Source organism: Ascaphus truei, chromosome 5 (assembly GCF_040206685.1).
Source record: "Ascaphus truei isolate aAscTru1 chromosome 5, aAscTru1.hap1, whole genome shotgun sequence".
In the NCBI taxonomy this organism is placed as follows: domain Eukaryota; kingdom Metazoa; phylum Chordata; class Amphibia; order Anura; family Ascaphidae; genus Ascaphus; species Ascaphus truei.
Window position 1 is genome coordinate 257,192,921 of NC_134487.1, and position 15,454 is coordinate 257,208,374.

Genomic DNA, 15,454 nt, shown 5'->3' on the forward strand with positions numbered 1-15,454 from the left:
GTATGCTGGGTGATAATGGGGAAAGGCGGGGTTGCAGACCTGCCTAAGACATGCAGATGAGCATACAGTTGTATTTGTATATATATATATATATATATATATATATATATATATATATATAAATTTATGTCATAGAACAAGCTTTCAAGAGTTCTCCTCTCTTCTTCAGGTCAACAATACTGATATACACAGGAATCTATGGCTAAAACAGTGTAGAGAAAAAAAAAACAACTGATATGTACTGTAGATAAGGTAGGGTGTTAAAAGTGTTTGAAGCCAGGGGAGGGTGACAAGGAAAGGTGGGTAGGGGAAGGGATGCTGGGGGGGGGGGGGAGAGAAAGTGTGGATGAGAATAGAGGCAAGCAGGATAATTACAAACAATTTTGATAGGGTGTGAAAAAACCCATGTCCGCATTACGTCCTTTGTTTTCCGTTCTTGGGTGCGTTTAAACATTCCATTGAGGATTTTGATTTTTAAATCATTTATGGAATGATCTGGTTGTGAGAAATGATGTCCCACAGGTGAGCAGTATCTTCCTTCTTCGTGAGGGAGTATGGAGTGTCTGTGCATATTCATTCTGCCTTGTAGTTTTTGGCTGGTTTGTAATTATCCTGCTTGCCTCTATTCTCATCCACACTTTCTCTTCCTCTGCTTTATAGTTAGTAAGGCTTTTTAGAAACAAATTCTTCAAAAACACAAACAAAAAATAACATAGGTGGTATAACATATTTATTCTGCCCTCTCTTAGCCAGGATGGGGTCCTGCTGACTTTGCAGAGTGATGTGTTTTCCACCTCCTTGTGTGCGCGAACCTTGGGGTGCAGGAGAGGGCAGTGGGGTGGATGTAGAGGTGCTAGCAGGAGTAGTAGGTGTTGACACCGGTGGTATTTGTTAATTTATTCAACTTGTTTTTGGCCTCAAGATAGTGATGACTTCATTTAAACACACCTGGTTATTTCTATGTTCTATTTGTGAAGATATTTTTGTCATTTTGGTTCCCAAATGGTTATGTGAAAATTAAATTTTTTCGAGTATGGCCTTACTGGCCTGGAGACGCTTTTTTTTGGATTTTAGTTAGCTGCTTCATCATTGTTTGATTCAAAAAAGCTATTTTTTTGCACTGTGCTTTGTGAGCCCGAAAGCTGCTATTCACTTGTGCTACATCTGGGTGAAGCAGAGTAAGTTTATACATTAGTAGCTTCCCATACATAACTAGAACTACAGGTGCTCTCGCAGACTTCCTTCACTCCAAATGTACTGTATGTTATCTTGTTTCAACCCTGCCTTCTCTCAGGCTAAACAAACCTACTTTTCTTCACTAATCAACACGCACAAGTCTAACCCACGCTGACTCTTCTCTGTCTTTGACTCCCTACTCAGACCACCCTCTGCTGCCTGTTTTTCTTCTTTCACCTCACCTAATTAGATTGTAAGCTCTTTGGAGCAGGGACTCCTCTTCCGAAATGTTACTTTTATGACTGAAGCACTTATTCCCATGATCTTTTATTTGTATTATTTGTTATTTATATGATTGTCACGTGTATTGCTAATGTGAAGTGCTATGTACACTAATGGCACTACATAAATAAAGACATACATACATACACCTTAGGACTTTGCTGACCAATTCAAGGAAAAAGTAGAATCCATACTGTATGTCAGGATTTCCCCTCGGTATTCTCCTCCCATCCTACACCTCTTCCTACAGTATCTCTCCTCCTGTCGTCTTCGACTCTTTTTCTGCTGTCACAGAGGACGATGTATCTTCTCTTCTACCTTTACCATCTGCCCTCTTGACCCCATTCTCTCCCATCTCTTTAAACCTCTTGCTCTTACTATAATCCCTACGCTCACACACATTTTTAACCCCTCTCTCTACTCTGGTCTTTCCCTCCTTCAAACATGCAGTAGTTATACCACTACTTAAAAACAGCAAACTTGACCCTACCTGTCTTTCTAACTATCGTCCTGTCTCCCTCTTGTCTTTTGCCTATAAACTCCTTGAACGTCTTGTATGTTCTTCTTTGCTCCATTTGCTTACCCCCTATTCTCTCCTAGACCCCCTACAATCTGGCTTCCACACTGTGCACTCCACTGAAACAGCCCTCACTAAAATAACTCATGATGCCCATGCTGCCAAAGACAAAGGTCATTGCACTCTGCTCATATTACTCGATCTCACTTCTGCATTTGATACTGTGGACCACCCTCTTCTCCTTCACATTCTTCATACTCTTGGTATTCCTAACAAAGTTCTGTCCTGGAAAAAACGGGTTTTGTTTCAAAAAGTTTATCATGAAAAACTATAGAATTTCCGTAATTATCATTGGGGTTCACAAACTTTTTCTCACCACTATATTTCTTTAATATTTTGTATCCACATTTTTCTATTTAAACCATTTACATTGCTCATAATTCATAAAAGAAGTACCTGACATTTAAAGACTTTTAATAATTTCACTTGCAGAAGCATCTGCATTCTAAGTTTACCATAATGTTTTCACTATACAGTATCTTATAACAAATACTGTGCACGTCAAGTAATAGAACATACAAGACAAGTACTGCATACTAAATCACAGTGGAGCAGTACATTTGCCTGTATTTAAAAATTCACAATCTCAGTGTGAATAGTTATAAACTGGACGGGACCAGAGGCAAACTGTGTCTCTATTGGTAATTGCCTGGAGCTAGCACTGATTTAGACAATTGATGGTGGAAATATCAGTATTCCTACTTGATCATTCTTAATAAAATCCACAATTATTGAAGCTTGTCACTTTATCCACCAAATGTATCTGCTGGCCTGTTGAAAATTCTGTCAAAAATGCATTAGACCCAAGCATATGTCTTGGAGTACATTATCTAATTAATACAAGCATGCACAACTAAAAATTATTATGACTGCATACGTTTCAAACAGTCTTGTGATGGTTTATAATTTCATGTTGTACTTCATTGCCTTCAGGTAATAACCAGTAGCTTTAGACTTGATAAATTAGTATGTGAAAGTTATCCACACTCCTGAAAATATTTATTAACAAAATAACTGCAAGTGGCATCTCATTAGAAATCCCTTGAATAACAATTACTATTTATGAAGAAATGCTAGCATATAAGAGATTTTTTAGAACACATGGATGTTTAAGTAGTTCTGAAACAGTATGCTTTACCTAAGAATGTGTACTTAATCCCAGGATTGGCTACTTACTGCACTGTACACACTGTTGTCTTTTCAGTAATTCCCTTTATGTCATAGCTTACGCCCAAGTAATTGGGTAATAATTGGATTGATTGTTTATTTATTCACTCTCTATTATAGAAGGTATTAAATGTCCCTGTTTGCTTTAATAACATACAAATAAAATTAAAAAATTAAACGTTCACAATTTTTTAGTGACTGTATCAATTTTAAGCAGTTCCAGAAAAACATTTCACCATCTTTCCTTATAGTTGTGCATGCAATCATTTGCTTTAATTGATCATGTGGGGATTACACAAGGCTCCAAAGAGCCGATCTAGAGTTGGTTAACTTATTGTGCAAGCACCAAATGGTGGTTTGCAACACATAAAAACAAGACCCCAGTTCGGAATTGGCCAAAAATTGGGGTAAAACACAGTTTGGGTTTGGCCCATTAACCTACCGACTTTACAGGTGGTGGGAAGGTTGTGTTTATGCCTAATTTACTTAAATCAGCTCAAAGTGGAAAAACACACATTACATTGGACCTGTTTTATATTAGAGCCCCATTAAAGATTAATTAATTGGCAAAAACAGATCTCCTCAGACTTCCTCCCAAACCTGGCCCCACCACCTCCTTCCACATTTCTGTTGGAAGTTCAGTCATGCACCCAGTAATGCAAGCACTATTGCCTAGGGGTCACACTCGATGCTCTCTCATTTTCTCCTCTCACATTCAAAACATATCTAAATCCTGTTGCTTTTTCCTCCACAATATCATAAAGATACGCCCTTTCCTCTGTTGCTCGAATGCTAAAACTCTCACAGGCCCTCATTCTCTCCCGTCTTGATTACTGTAACCTCCTGCTTTCCGGCCTTCCTGCCTCTCACCTGTCTTCCCTACAATCTATCCTTAACACTGCTGCCAGAATCACTGTAACGCTCGGCCTGTCCACAAGCCAGACGAGACCCCAGGACTGAGGTGGAAAGGAGTAATACCACACACCTAGCAGTAAACGGGGGCACGGCCGGAGTGTGGAAGTAGCGCAGGTGGTCCAGAAAACAAAAATAGAAAGGGTACCGTACTTGACAACTCCAGCGTAGAAAGGTAAATTCCGTAAGCCAATGGTTGTGGAGAGAGCAGCGTAATAGAGTGTCCATAAGCCTGGGTCGTGGAGTGGAGAGAGCAGCGTAGTAGAGTGTCCGTAAGCCGTGTCCAGGGGATATAGAAGTCTGCAGGGTAGTAATGTCCAAAGCCAAATCCAAGGGGTTCCAGAGAGCAGCGTAATCGAAGTCCAAAGCCAAAGGTCGAAATCCAGGGAAGTCAGCAGAATATCCAGGGACAGGAACAGGAACTGAAAGACAAAAGGGGCCAGGCAACAGCAGACAGCACCAAGGTACAGAAGCTATGCATAGCAAGGAGGTAATGGTGAGGGGAGACTAAATAGGGGGCTGGGATCTATCAGAGGAAGGGGAGGAACGGAGGAGCGACCCGAGGAGGCGGAGTCAGGCGCACGGCACCAGTAAATGGAAGCCTGGGTCCATGCTCGCCCGTAAGGGTGACGCGCGCGACCCATAAGTGCGTGAGCAGTCGTGGGGTGGACCGCGAGGAGTGAGGCACGCCGCCGGGGAGCCTAGGTGGCACGGAGACAAGGTAAGGAGGCGCTGGAAGCGGGTGTACCCAAAGCACAGATCCGTACAGTACCCCCCCTCAAGGGTCGGACTCCGGACAAACAATCAAAGGTCTGAGGGGAAATTTTTGGTGGAATCGTTTGAGTAGAGACGGGGCGTGAAGATCCGAATGCGAGATCAAAGAATGACCCTGATGTCCGTATCCCTTCCAGTGGACCAAAAATTGGAGCTTGCCCCTGGAGATACGAGAGTCAATGATGGACTGATTTCGAACTCCTGTTGTCCTGGTAAAAAAGGGGGAAGAGGCCGAAGAGAAGGATGAGCGAATTGTTTGCCTTGGAAAAATGGTTTCAAGAGTGAAACATGGAAGACGGGTGAAATTTTCATAGAGGGAGGCAAGCGAAGCAGATAGGCCACAGGATTAATTTGTCTGAATAGAGAAAGGACCCAGAAACCTGGGAGACAGTTTAGGGGTTGGGGCCTTCAGTTTGATATTTTTAGAAGAAAGCCAGACCTTCTCTCCAGGTGCGTACTTATGGGCCTCCCGACGAAGCCTATCTGCTTGTCTCTTCTGTCTTAGCACGGACTCCTGTAAAACTGTTTGAATCCTCCTCCATGACCCCTGTAAGGTGGATACCCTATCATCTGCTGCAGGAACTCCGGACCTAGGAGAATGCATGGGAAGACGGGTAGGATTTAATCCGTAGTTTTCAAAAAACGGTGATTCTTGAGTGGACTCATTCTTGAGAGAGTTAATCGCAAATTCTGCCCAAGGAAGTTACAGCCCAATTATCCTGAGAATCGGAAGAAAAACTACGCAAATACTGTTCGAGGGACTGGTTCATGCGTTCAGTCTGCCCATTCGTTTGGGGGTAGTAGCCTGAGGAAAAAAGAAGGGTAATGCCCAACCTCTGGGAAAATGCACGCCAGAATTTAGAAACAAATTGAGTACCACGATCCGAGACAATGGACCATGGGACGCCATGAATACGGAAAATTTCTTTTTAAAAAATATCTGCCAAAGTACTGGAATTGGGTAAACCCTTGAGGGGAACAAAATGAGCTTGCTTGGAGAATCTGTCAACAATTACAAGAATAGTAGTCATACCATTAGACGGGGGAAGATCCACGATGTAGTCCATAGCAATGTGACTCCAAGGACAGTCTGTGATCGGGAGGGGTTGTAGAAGACCGGAAGGCTTTTGACAGACAGATTTATTTTGTGCGCAGACTGGGCAAGAGGAGGTGAAAGCTCTAATGTCCTTTAACATGTTGGGCCACCAGAAGGTTTGCCGAATCAGATCAGTAGTCTTCTTAAACCCGGGATGACCTGCAGATCTGGAGGAGTGACCCCATTCAAGAATTTTGAGATGAAAACGTGGAGCTGCATAAGGACGACCATCAGGGACTTCTAGCCCTTCAGGGACCTGGGCTTAAGACTCCAAAATCTTATCCAGTATGTCAAAGGAGGTGGCAGAGATAAACAATTGGGGGGACAGAATACACTCCGGGGTTTCCTGTGACTTCTCCTCAGTGATAAACTGACGGGACAATGCATCCGCTTTGATATTCTTTGTCCCAGGAATATAAGAGATGATAAAGTTATACCTTGAGAAGAACAACGCCCAAAGAGCTTGACGGGGCCCAAGACGACGAGCACCTTCAATGTAAGAAAGATGTTTGTGGTCTGTCAGGATCAGAATGGGTTCCTTGGTTCCTTCCAGAAGATGTCTCCATTCTTGTAATGCAAGGGTGGGGACGGGATGTCGCAGAATGGGAGCCGAGACAAAGACTCTTTTAAGAGACTCAGAGGCCCGGCTGGCCTCCAATGGCCAAGAGGAAGGATCGGCCCCTTTTTTGGTAATGGCCGTAATGGGTGCTACCAAGGTAGAAAAACCAGCAATACATTTCCTATAATTTGCGAAACCGGGAAAACGCTGCATCGCCTTTAAAGAGTTAGGTTGTGGCCATTCGAGTACAGAATTGAGCTTCTCCGGATCCATTGTGAACCCCTGATCCGAGACAATGTATCCCAGGAAGGTAGTTGAGGATTGGTGAAAGACACACTTTTCCATCTTGGCGTAGAGCTTGTTGGCCGTAAATGAGAGAGCACCATGTTGGTATGGAGAATGTGTTCCTCGTGGGTTTTGGAAAAAATAAGGATATCATCCAAGTAGATAATCACAAAAGAATTCAATAGATCACGAAAAACCTCATTCATAAAGTCTTGGAAGACTGCAGGGGCATTGCACAACCCAAACGGCATCACCAGGTACTCATAGTGACCGCTGCGCGTGTTGAACGCAGTCTTCCACTCGTTTCCACTGCGGATGCGAATCAGGTTATATGCCCCCCGTAGATCAAGTTTAGAGAAAATCATCGCGCCTTGCAGCCTATCAAAGAGCTCCGGGATAAGAGGCAAAAGGTAGCGATTCTTGATGGTAATCTTATTTAGGCCACGGAAATCGATGCACGGGCGAAGTGTCCCATCTTTCTTTTTTACAAAAAAGAATCCTGCTCCGGCGGGAGAAGTGGATTTCCGGATGAAGCCTTTTTGAAGGTTTTCTGTGATATACTCGGACATGGCCTCCGTCTCAGGCAAAGAAAATGGATATGACCTGGCTTTGGGAAAAGGAGCACCCAGAATTAAGTCAATTGGGCAGTCGAAAGGGCGATGAGGGGGAAGCTCCTCGGATTTGGTCTTACTGAAGACATCCAGGAACTCCGAATAGACGTCCGGTAGGGTGGCGTCTTGCGGGGGAAATGTTTCCAAGACGACCAATACCGCAGCGGACAGAGAAGACGATTCCACCTGGGAGGGTCTCCATTGAACGGGGAACTCGGCAGTCCAATCGATGATGGGAGTGTGTAGTCGCAGCCATGGTAAGCCCAGGATGATTTGAACCAAAGGGGAATGGATGACATCAAAAGAAATGAGTTCTAAATGTCCATCATTTATAGAAAGTTCAATGGGAAGTGTCTCCAAGGAAATAAAGGCTAGCTGCAGGGGTCGACCATCGATAGCCTCCTATCCGACCGAAAGGCCTTCTCCCAGAGTGGAATGTTGTGCTGGATAGCAAAAGCCTGATTTATGAAATTCCCTCTGGATCCAGAATCGAGGAAGGCCAGAGCGGGGATTTGATTGCTGGCGTACTTAAGGAGGACAGGCAGTAAGAGGTGTTTGGGAAGACCCTGTGCGGGAGAGGGAAAAGAAGAGATGGTACCCAGTGAGATTCCCTCATACCTCACTGGGCGATGGCATTTCCCGGCCTCAAGGGACAACGCAGCAGGATGTGCCCAGGAGATCCACAATAGAAGCACAGGCCCTCGTTTCTCCGACGTTGTTGCTCCATTGAAGGAAGTTGATGACTGCCCAGTTGCATGGGTTCCTGAGTGTCCAATGCTGGTAGAACAAGAGCAGGAGACCTGGAATTAGAAGATACTGCACCGACACACTTTATTCGAGCAAATACCCAGTATGTACCTGGCAGATACCTGGAATGCGCCGCTCCTCACCTCTGACAAGCCCTGTTGCGTTTGCCTTCCCAGCCTGGGTTCATGCCTGGCTGATGGGCGGCTGATCTGTTAAATGATAATGATTAGGATTTAATAGGCTGCAATGCTTCGCGTGTCTACCAGATGGCATAAATTCATGAATTGTAATGCAGTATAAATATATATACTGTGCAGTATTGCAGCCAGCGGGAATAAAATGCTTCAATCCCTGCCTGGAAAATAACCCAATGCACTCGGGCAGAAAACAGTCACAAACCTCAATACACCCGGGTATACCCGAATTCGTGGGACTAGCCGAGCTCGAATAAAGTGTGTCGCCAGTATATGGAAACAGAAGTACGAGGACGTTGACGTTCAGCCCGCCTCTCCAGAAGTCTTTGATCTACCCTGATGCACAAAACGATTAGGGCCTCCAGTGAGGATGGCCTCTCACGAGCCGCCAGCTCGTCCTTTAAGGATTCCGAAAGTCCCTGCCAGAAAGCCGCGGAAAGTGCCCCATCGTTCCAATCAGTCTCAGCCGCGATAGTCCGGAACTCCAGAGCGTAACGTGCCACTGATCTCCGACCCTGCGAAATGTGGAACAAGGAGGAAGCAGCCATATCACTATGTCCAGGGGTGTCAAAGACTAGACGAAATTCTCTTTTAAAGTTAGGGAAGTTGTAAGTGAGTTCAGGTTTCAACTCCCAGATTGGTGAAGCCCAGGCCAGGGCGTCCCCGGTGAGAAGGGATAAAACATAAGCTACCTTGGTACGATCCGTGGGGAAGTGAGAGGGTGACAGTTCGAATTGTACCTCGCACTGATTTAAAAACCCACGGCATGCAAGCGGGACCCCCGCGAATTTACTGGGCGTAGGGATACGCAACTCCGAAGACCCTGTTCCTTCATGGGAGACAGTAGGAGAGATAACGGAACTGGAGACATTAACCTGGGGAATCTGGACGGTTAAGGTAGCAAACCTGTTGTTAAAGAGCGGTGACATGGTTGTCCAAGAAGGTAAAGTGTTTGGAGATGGTAGTTAGGGTATCTTCCACCTCAGGGGGGTCTGGGTCTGATGGGCTCTGCATAATGTAACGCTCGGACTGCCCACAAGCCAGATGAGACCCCGGGATTGAGGTGGAAAGGAGTAATACAACACACCTAGCAGTAAACGGGGGCACGGCCGGAGTGTGGAAGTAGCGTAGGTGGTCCAGATAACAAAAATAAAAAGTGTACCTGTTGCAGGGTACATGCAACTACACACGTGGGTTTCTTGACAAGGCTTATTTATTTAGCCTTAAAAGATATACAGCACACAAAACAAAAATAGCTTTTCATCAGCAACAAATGAAAATGGCTTTTTCTTCAGCAAACCAAACAAAACAGTTTCTCTTTAGCAGACAGTTTACATATAAGGTAGCTACCCTTTTTCTATGCAGGGGACTGACAGTTCACAATTCAACTACTTTGCTACTCAGACCTTGTTTCAGTAATCTCTTTAGCAGCTTACTCCTCTCTCCTCAACAGCCAGGCTCCATGTGTCTACAGCCTGGGTTTTAACTCACCTTGATTAGGCAGCTGGGATCCAACTAATTGTCCTGAGGTTCCCAGCGGAAGTTAACCTAGTCAGTGCTGCACTGCAGACTAGACATAGGTTTTCCAGGCATATAACTGGTGGCTTTTATTTACCCTGTCACATTCCTCCCCTGTTAGTGTGTGGCTGGGGCTACGCACGGCTGAAGCCTGACCATCCACCCCTTCTCTAGAAAAGAAGTCAGCATTTGCGTTCTCTTTTCCCGGCCTATGTTGAATCTCAAATGAGAAGGGTTGGAGGGCCATATACCACCTAGTCAATCTAGCATTGGAATCCTTCATGCTATTTAACCAATTCAGTGGAGCATGATCCGTCACCAAAGTAAAATGGACTCCTGCCAGGTAATGCCTCAAAGCCTCGATTGCCCACTTTACTGCGAGGCACTCTTTCTCAATCACTGAGTAGTATTTTTCCCTTGGGAACAATTTCCTACTCAGGAAAAGGATAGGATGTTCAACTCCCTCAAACTGTTGTGACAACACTGCTCCTAGCCCTATCTCTGATGCATCTGTTTGCACTATTAAAGGGCTGTTGAAGCCTGGGCTTCTAAGGATGGGACCCTCTGATAGACACCTTTTTATGTCCTCAAAGGCTCTCTGACAATCCCTTGACCACACCACTTGTGTAGGGGCACACTTTTTTGTGAGGTCCGTTAAAGGGGCTGCCACTTCCGAATAGTTGGGGATGAACCGCCGGTAGTACCCTGCTAAACCCAGCAGAGAGCATACCTGCTTTTTTGTTTGGGGTGTCGGAACTTCTTTCAGGGCAGCTACCTTGTCGGCTAGTGGCCTTACTTTTCCACCTCCCATTGCATACCCTAAGTATTTGGTTTCCGCTTTACCCAAGGCACATTTCTTAGGGTTGGCTGTGAGCCCTGCCTCTCTTAGAGATTTGAGGACCGCTTTCAGCCTATTTAGATGGGCCCACCAGTGTTTACTATAAATTACAATGTCATCTAGGTAGGCTGCGGAATAAGTCCTATGGGGCCTCAGTACCTTATCCATGAGTCTCTGAAATGTGGCTTGGGCTCCATGCAGTCCAAATGGCATTGTCACAAACTGGTATAAACCCATGGGAGTGGCAAAGGCTGTTTTGCATTTGGACTTTTCCTCTAAGGGTATTTGCCAGTATCCTTTTGTCAAGTCCAACGTGGAAATATATTCCGCGTTACCAAGGGCGTCAATTAATTTGTCCACCCTTGGCATCGGATATGCGTCAAACTTGGATACCGCATTGACCTTTCGGAGGTCCACACAAAATCTTACCTTCCCATCGGTTTTAGGGACCATAATTAGTGGACTACACCACTCACTGCATGATTCCTCAATCACTCCTAAGTGTAACATTTCTTGTACCTCCTTCTCTACCAGAGCCCTACAATTTTCAGGCAACCTATAAGGACGGGAACGTACTTTTACTCCAGGTGCTGTCTCGATTGCATGGGAAATTAAGTTAGTTTGTCCTGGTAAGTCAGAAAAAACATCCTGGAATTGTGCAATTATTGCTAACAAGTCCCCTTTTTGTTCAGAGGACAACTGTTTACCCATTGGGATTTTATCGTCACTCACGATGTTCTCCCGTGGAGGCTGAGGAACCAAGTCCGTTTCTTCCTCCACCGGGTTGATGAATAGAGACCGCTGCATCTTCCAGGGTTTCAGCAAGTTCACATGGTACATTTGTTTACCCTTCCTGGATCCTGGTTGAGCGATCTCGTAATCCACATCACCCGTACGGCGGAGTACTTCGAATGGGCCCTGCCATTTGGCCAGGAGTTTACTCTCGCAACTGGGTAATAATAACATCACCTGGTCTCCTGAGTGAAACACTCTCATACGAGCATTCTGATTGTAATGTCTCTCCTGACTGTCCTGAGCTGATCTAAGATTCTCCCTGGCAAAATGGCCGACCACATCTAGGCGCTTCCTAAGGTCTAGTACATATTGCTGGGTATTCTTAGAAGGGGACTGCTGTTCCTCCCAGGACTCCTTTAGGAGGTCTAGGATACCCCGGGGTTGGCGGCCATAGAGCAATTCAAATGGAGAGAATCCCGTGGAGGCCTGGGGAACTTCCCGCACTGCAAACAGCAGAAAAGGGAGAAATTTATCCCAGGCTCTCTTCTCTGAATCTACAAAATTCCTCAGCATCCCTTTTAGAGTTCGGTTAAATCTTTCCACCAATCCGTCAGTCTGTGGATGGTAGACCGATGTCCGAACAGACTTGACCTCTAGTAACTTTAAGACATCCTGCATCAGTTTAGCCATGAAATTTGTACCTTGGTCTGTCAACATAACCTGGGGAAGTCCAACCCGTGAGAATAGTTCCAACAACTTGTTGGCTACTTGCTTCGCCGTTGCTGTTCTCAGGGGGAACGCCTCAGGATATCTTGTCGCATAATAAACTATTACAAGGATAAGCCTGTGTCCTTTCGCAGAAGGTTCTAGAGGTCCAACCAAGTCTACCCCAATCCTCTCAAAGGGAACTGACACCAAGGGTAGAGGAACCAAAAGGGCTGGTTTTTGTCCTTTTGGACTAGTTAGCTGGCACTCCGGACATGCTGCACATAGTTTAGCAATATCCGACCGAAAGGCCTTCTCCCAGAGTGGAATGTTGTGCTGGATAGCAAAAGCCTGATTTATGAAATTCCCTCTGGATCCAGAATCGAGGAAGGCCAGAGCGGGGATTTGAATGCTGGCGTACTTAAGGAGGACAGGCAGTAAGAGGTGTTTGGGAAGACCCTGTGCGGGAGAGGGAAAAGAAGAGATGGTACCCAGTGAGATTCCCTCATACCTCACTGGGCGATGGCATTTCCCGGCCTCAAGGGACAACGCAGCAGGATGTGCCCAGGAGATCCACAATAGAAGCACAGGCCCTCGTTTCTCCGACGTTGTTGCTCCATTGAAGGAAGTTGATGACTGCCCAGTTGCATGGGTTCCTGAGTGTCCAATGATGGTAGAACAAGAGCAGGAGACCTGGAATTAGAAGATATGGAAACAGAAGTACGAGGACGTTGACGTTCAGCCCGCCTCTCCAGAAGTCTTTGATCTACCCTGATGCACAAAGCGATTAGGGCCTCCAGTGAGGATGGCCTCTCACGAGCCGCCAGCTCGTCCTTTAAGGATTCCGAATGTCCCTGCCAGAAAGCCGCGGAAAGTGCCCCATCATTCCAATCAGTCTCAGCCGCGATAGTCCGGAACTCCAGAGCGTAACGTTCCACTGATCTCCGACCCTGCGAAATGTGGAACAAGGTGGAAGCAGCCATATCACTATGTCCAGGGGTGTCAAAGACTAGACGAAATTCTCTTTTAAAGTTAGGGAAGTTGTAAGTGAGTTCAGGTTTCAACTCCCAGATTGGTGAAGCCCAGGCCAGGGCGTCCCTGGTGAGAAGGGATAAAACATAAGCTACCTTGGTACGATCCGTGGGGAAGTGAGAGGGTGACAGTTCGAATTGTACCTCGCACTGATTTAAAAACCCACGGCATGCAAGCGGGACCCCCGCGTATTTACTGGGCGTAGGGATACGCAACTCCGAAGACCCTGTTCCTTCATGGGAGACAGTAGGAGAGATAACGGAACTGGAGACATTAACCTGGGGAATCTGGACGGTTAAGGTAGCAAACCTGTTGTTAAAGAGCGGTGACATGGTTGTCCAAGAAGGTAAAGTGTTTGCAGATGGTAGTTAGGGTATCTTCCACCTCAGGGGGGTCTGGGTCTGATGGGCTCTGCATAATGTAACGCTCGGACTGCCCACAAGCCAGATGAGAACCCAGGACTGAGGTGGAAAGGAGTAATACCACACACCTAGCAGTAAACGGGGGCACGGCCAGAGTGTGGAAGTAGCGTAGGTGGTCCAGATAACAAAAATAAAAAGGGTACCTGTTGCAGGGTACATGCAACTACACACGTGGGTTTCTTGACAAGGCTTATTTATTTAGCCTTAAAAGATATACAGCACACAAAACAAAAATAGCTTTTCATCAGCAACAAATGAAAATGGCTTTGTCTTCAGCAAACCAAACAAAACAGTTTCTCTTTAGCAGACAGTTTACATATAAGGTAGCTACCCTTTTTCTATGCAGGGGACTGACAGTTCACAATTCAACTACTTTGCTACTCAGACCTTGTTTCAGTAATCTCTTTAGCAGCTTACTCCTCTCTCCTCAACAGCCAGGCTCCATGTATCTACAGCCTGGGTTTTAACACACCTTGATTAGGCAGCTGGGATCCAACTAATTGTCCTGAGGTTCCCAGCGGATGTTAACCTAGTCAGTGCTGCACTGCAGACTAGACATAGGTTTTCCAGGCATATAACTGGTGGCTTTTATTTACCCTGTCACATTCCTCCCCTGTTAGTGTGTGGCTGGGGCTACGCACGGCTGAAGCCTGACCATCCACCCCTTCTCTAGAAAAGAAGTCAGCATTTGCGTTCTCTTTTCCCGGCCTATGTTGAATCTCAAATGAGAAGGGTTGGAGGGCCATATACCACCTAGTCAATCTAGCATTGGAATCCTTCATGCTATTTAACCAATTCAGTGGAGCATGATCCGTCACCAAAGTAAAATGGACTCCTGCCAGGTAATGCCTCAAAGCCTCGATTGCCCACTTTACTGCGAGGCACTCTTTCCCAATCACTGAGTAGTATTTTTCCCTTGGGAACAATTTCCTACTCAGGAAAAGGATAGGATGTTCAACTCCCTCAAACTGTTGTGACAACACTGCTCCTAGCCCTATCTCTGATGCATCAGTTTGCACTATAAAAGGGCTGTTGAAGTCTGGGCTTCTAAGGATGGGACCCTCTGATAGACACCTTTTTATGTCCTCAAAGGCTCTCTGACAATCCCTTGACCACACCACTTGTGTAGGGGCACACTTTTTTGTGAGGTCCGTTAAAGGGGCTGCCACTTCCGAATAGTTGGGGATGAACCGCCGGTAGTACCCTGCTAAACCCAGCAGAGAGCGTACCTGTGTTTTTGTTTGGGGTGTCGGAACTTCTTTCAGGGCAGCTACCTTGTCGGCTAGTGGCCTTACTTTTCCACCTCCCACTGCATACCCTAAGTATTTGGTTTCCGCTTTACCCAAGACACATTTCTTAGGGTTGGCTGTGAGCCCTGCCTCTCTTAGAGATTTGAGGACCGCTTTCAGCCTATTTAGATGGGCCCACCAGTGTTTACTATAAATTACAATGTCATCTAGGTACAGTAGGCTGCGGAATAAGTCCTATGGGGCCTCAGTACCTTATCCATGAGTCTCTGAAATGTGGCTTGGGCTCCATGCAGTCCAAATGGCATTGTCACAAACTGGTATAAACCCATGGGAGTGGCAAAGGCTGTTTTGCATTTGGACTTTTCCTCTAAGGGTATTTGCCAGTATCCTTTTGTCAAGTCCAACGTGGAAATATATTCCGCGTTACCAAGGGCGTCAATTAATTTGTCCACCCTTGGCATCGGATATGCGTCAAACTTGGATACCGCATTGACCTTTCGGAGGTCCACACAAAATCTTACCTTCCCATCGGTTTTAGGGACCATAATTAGTGGACTACACCACTCACTGCATG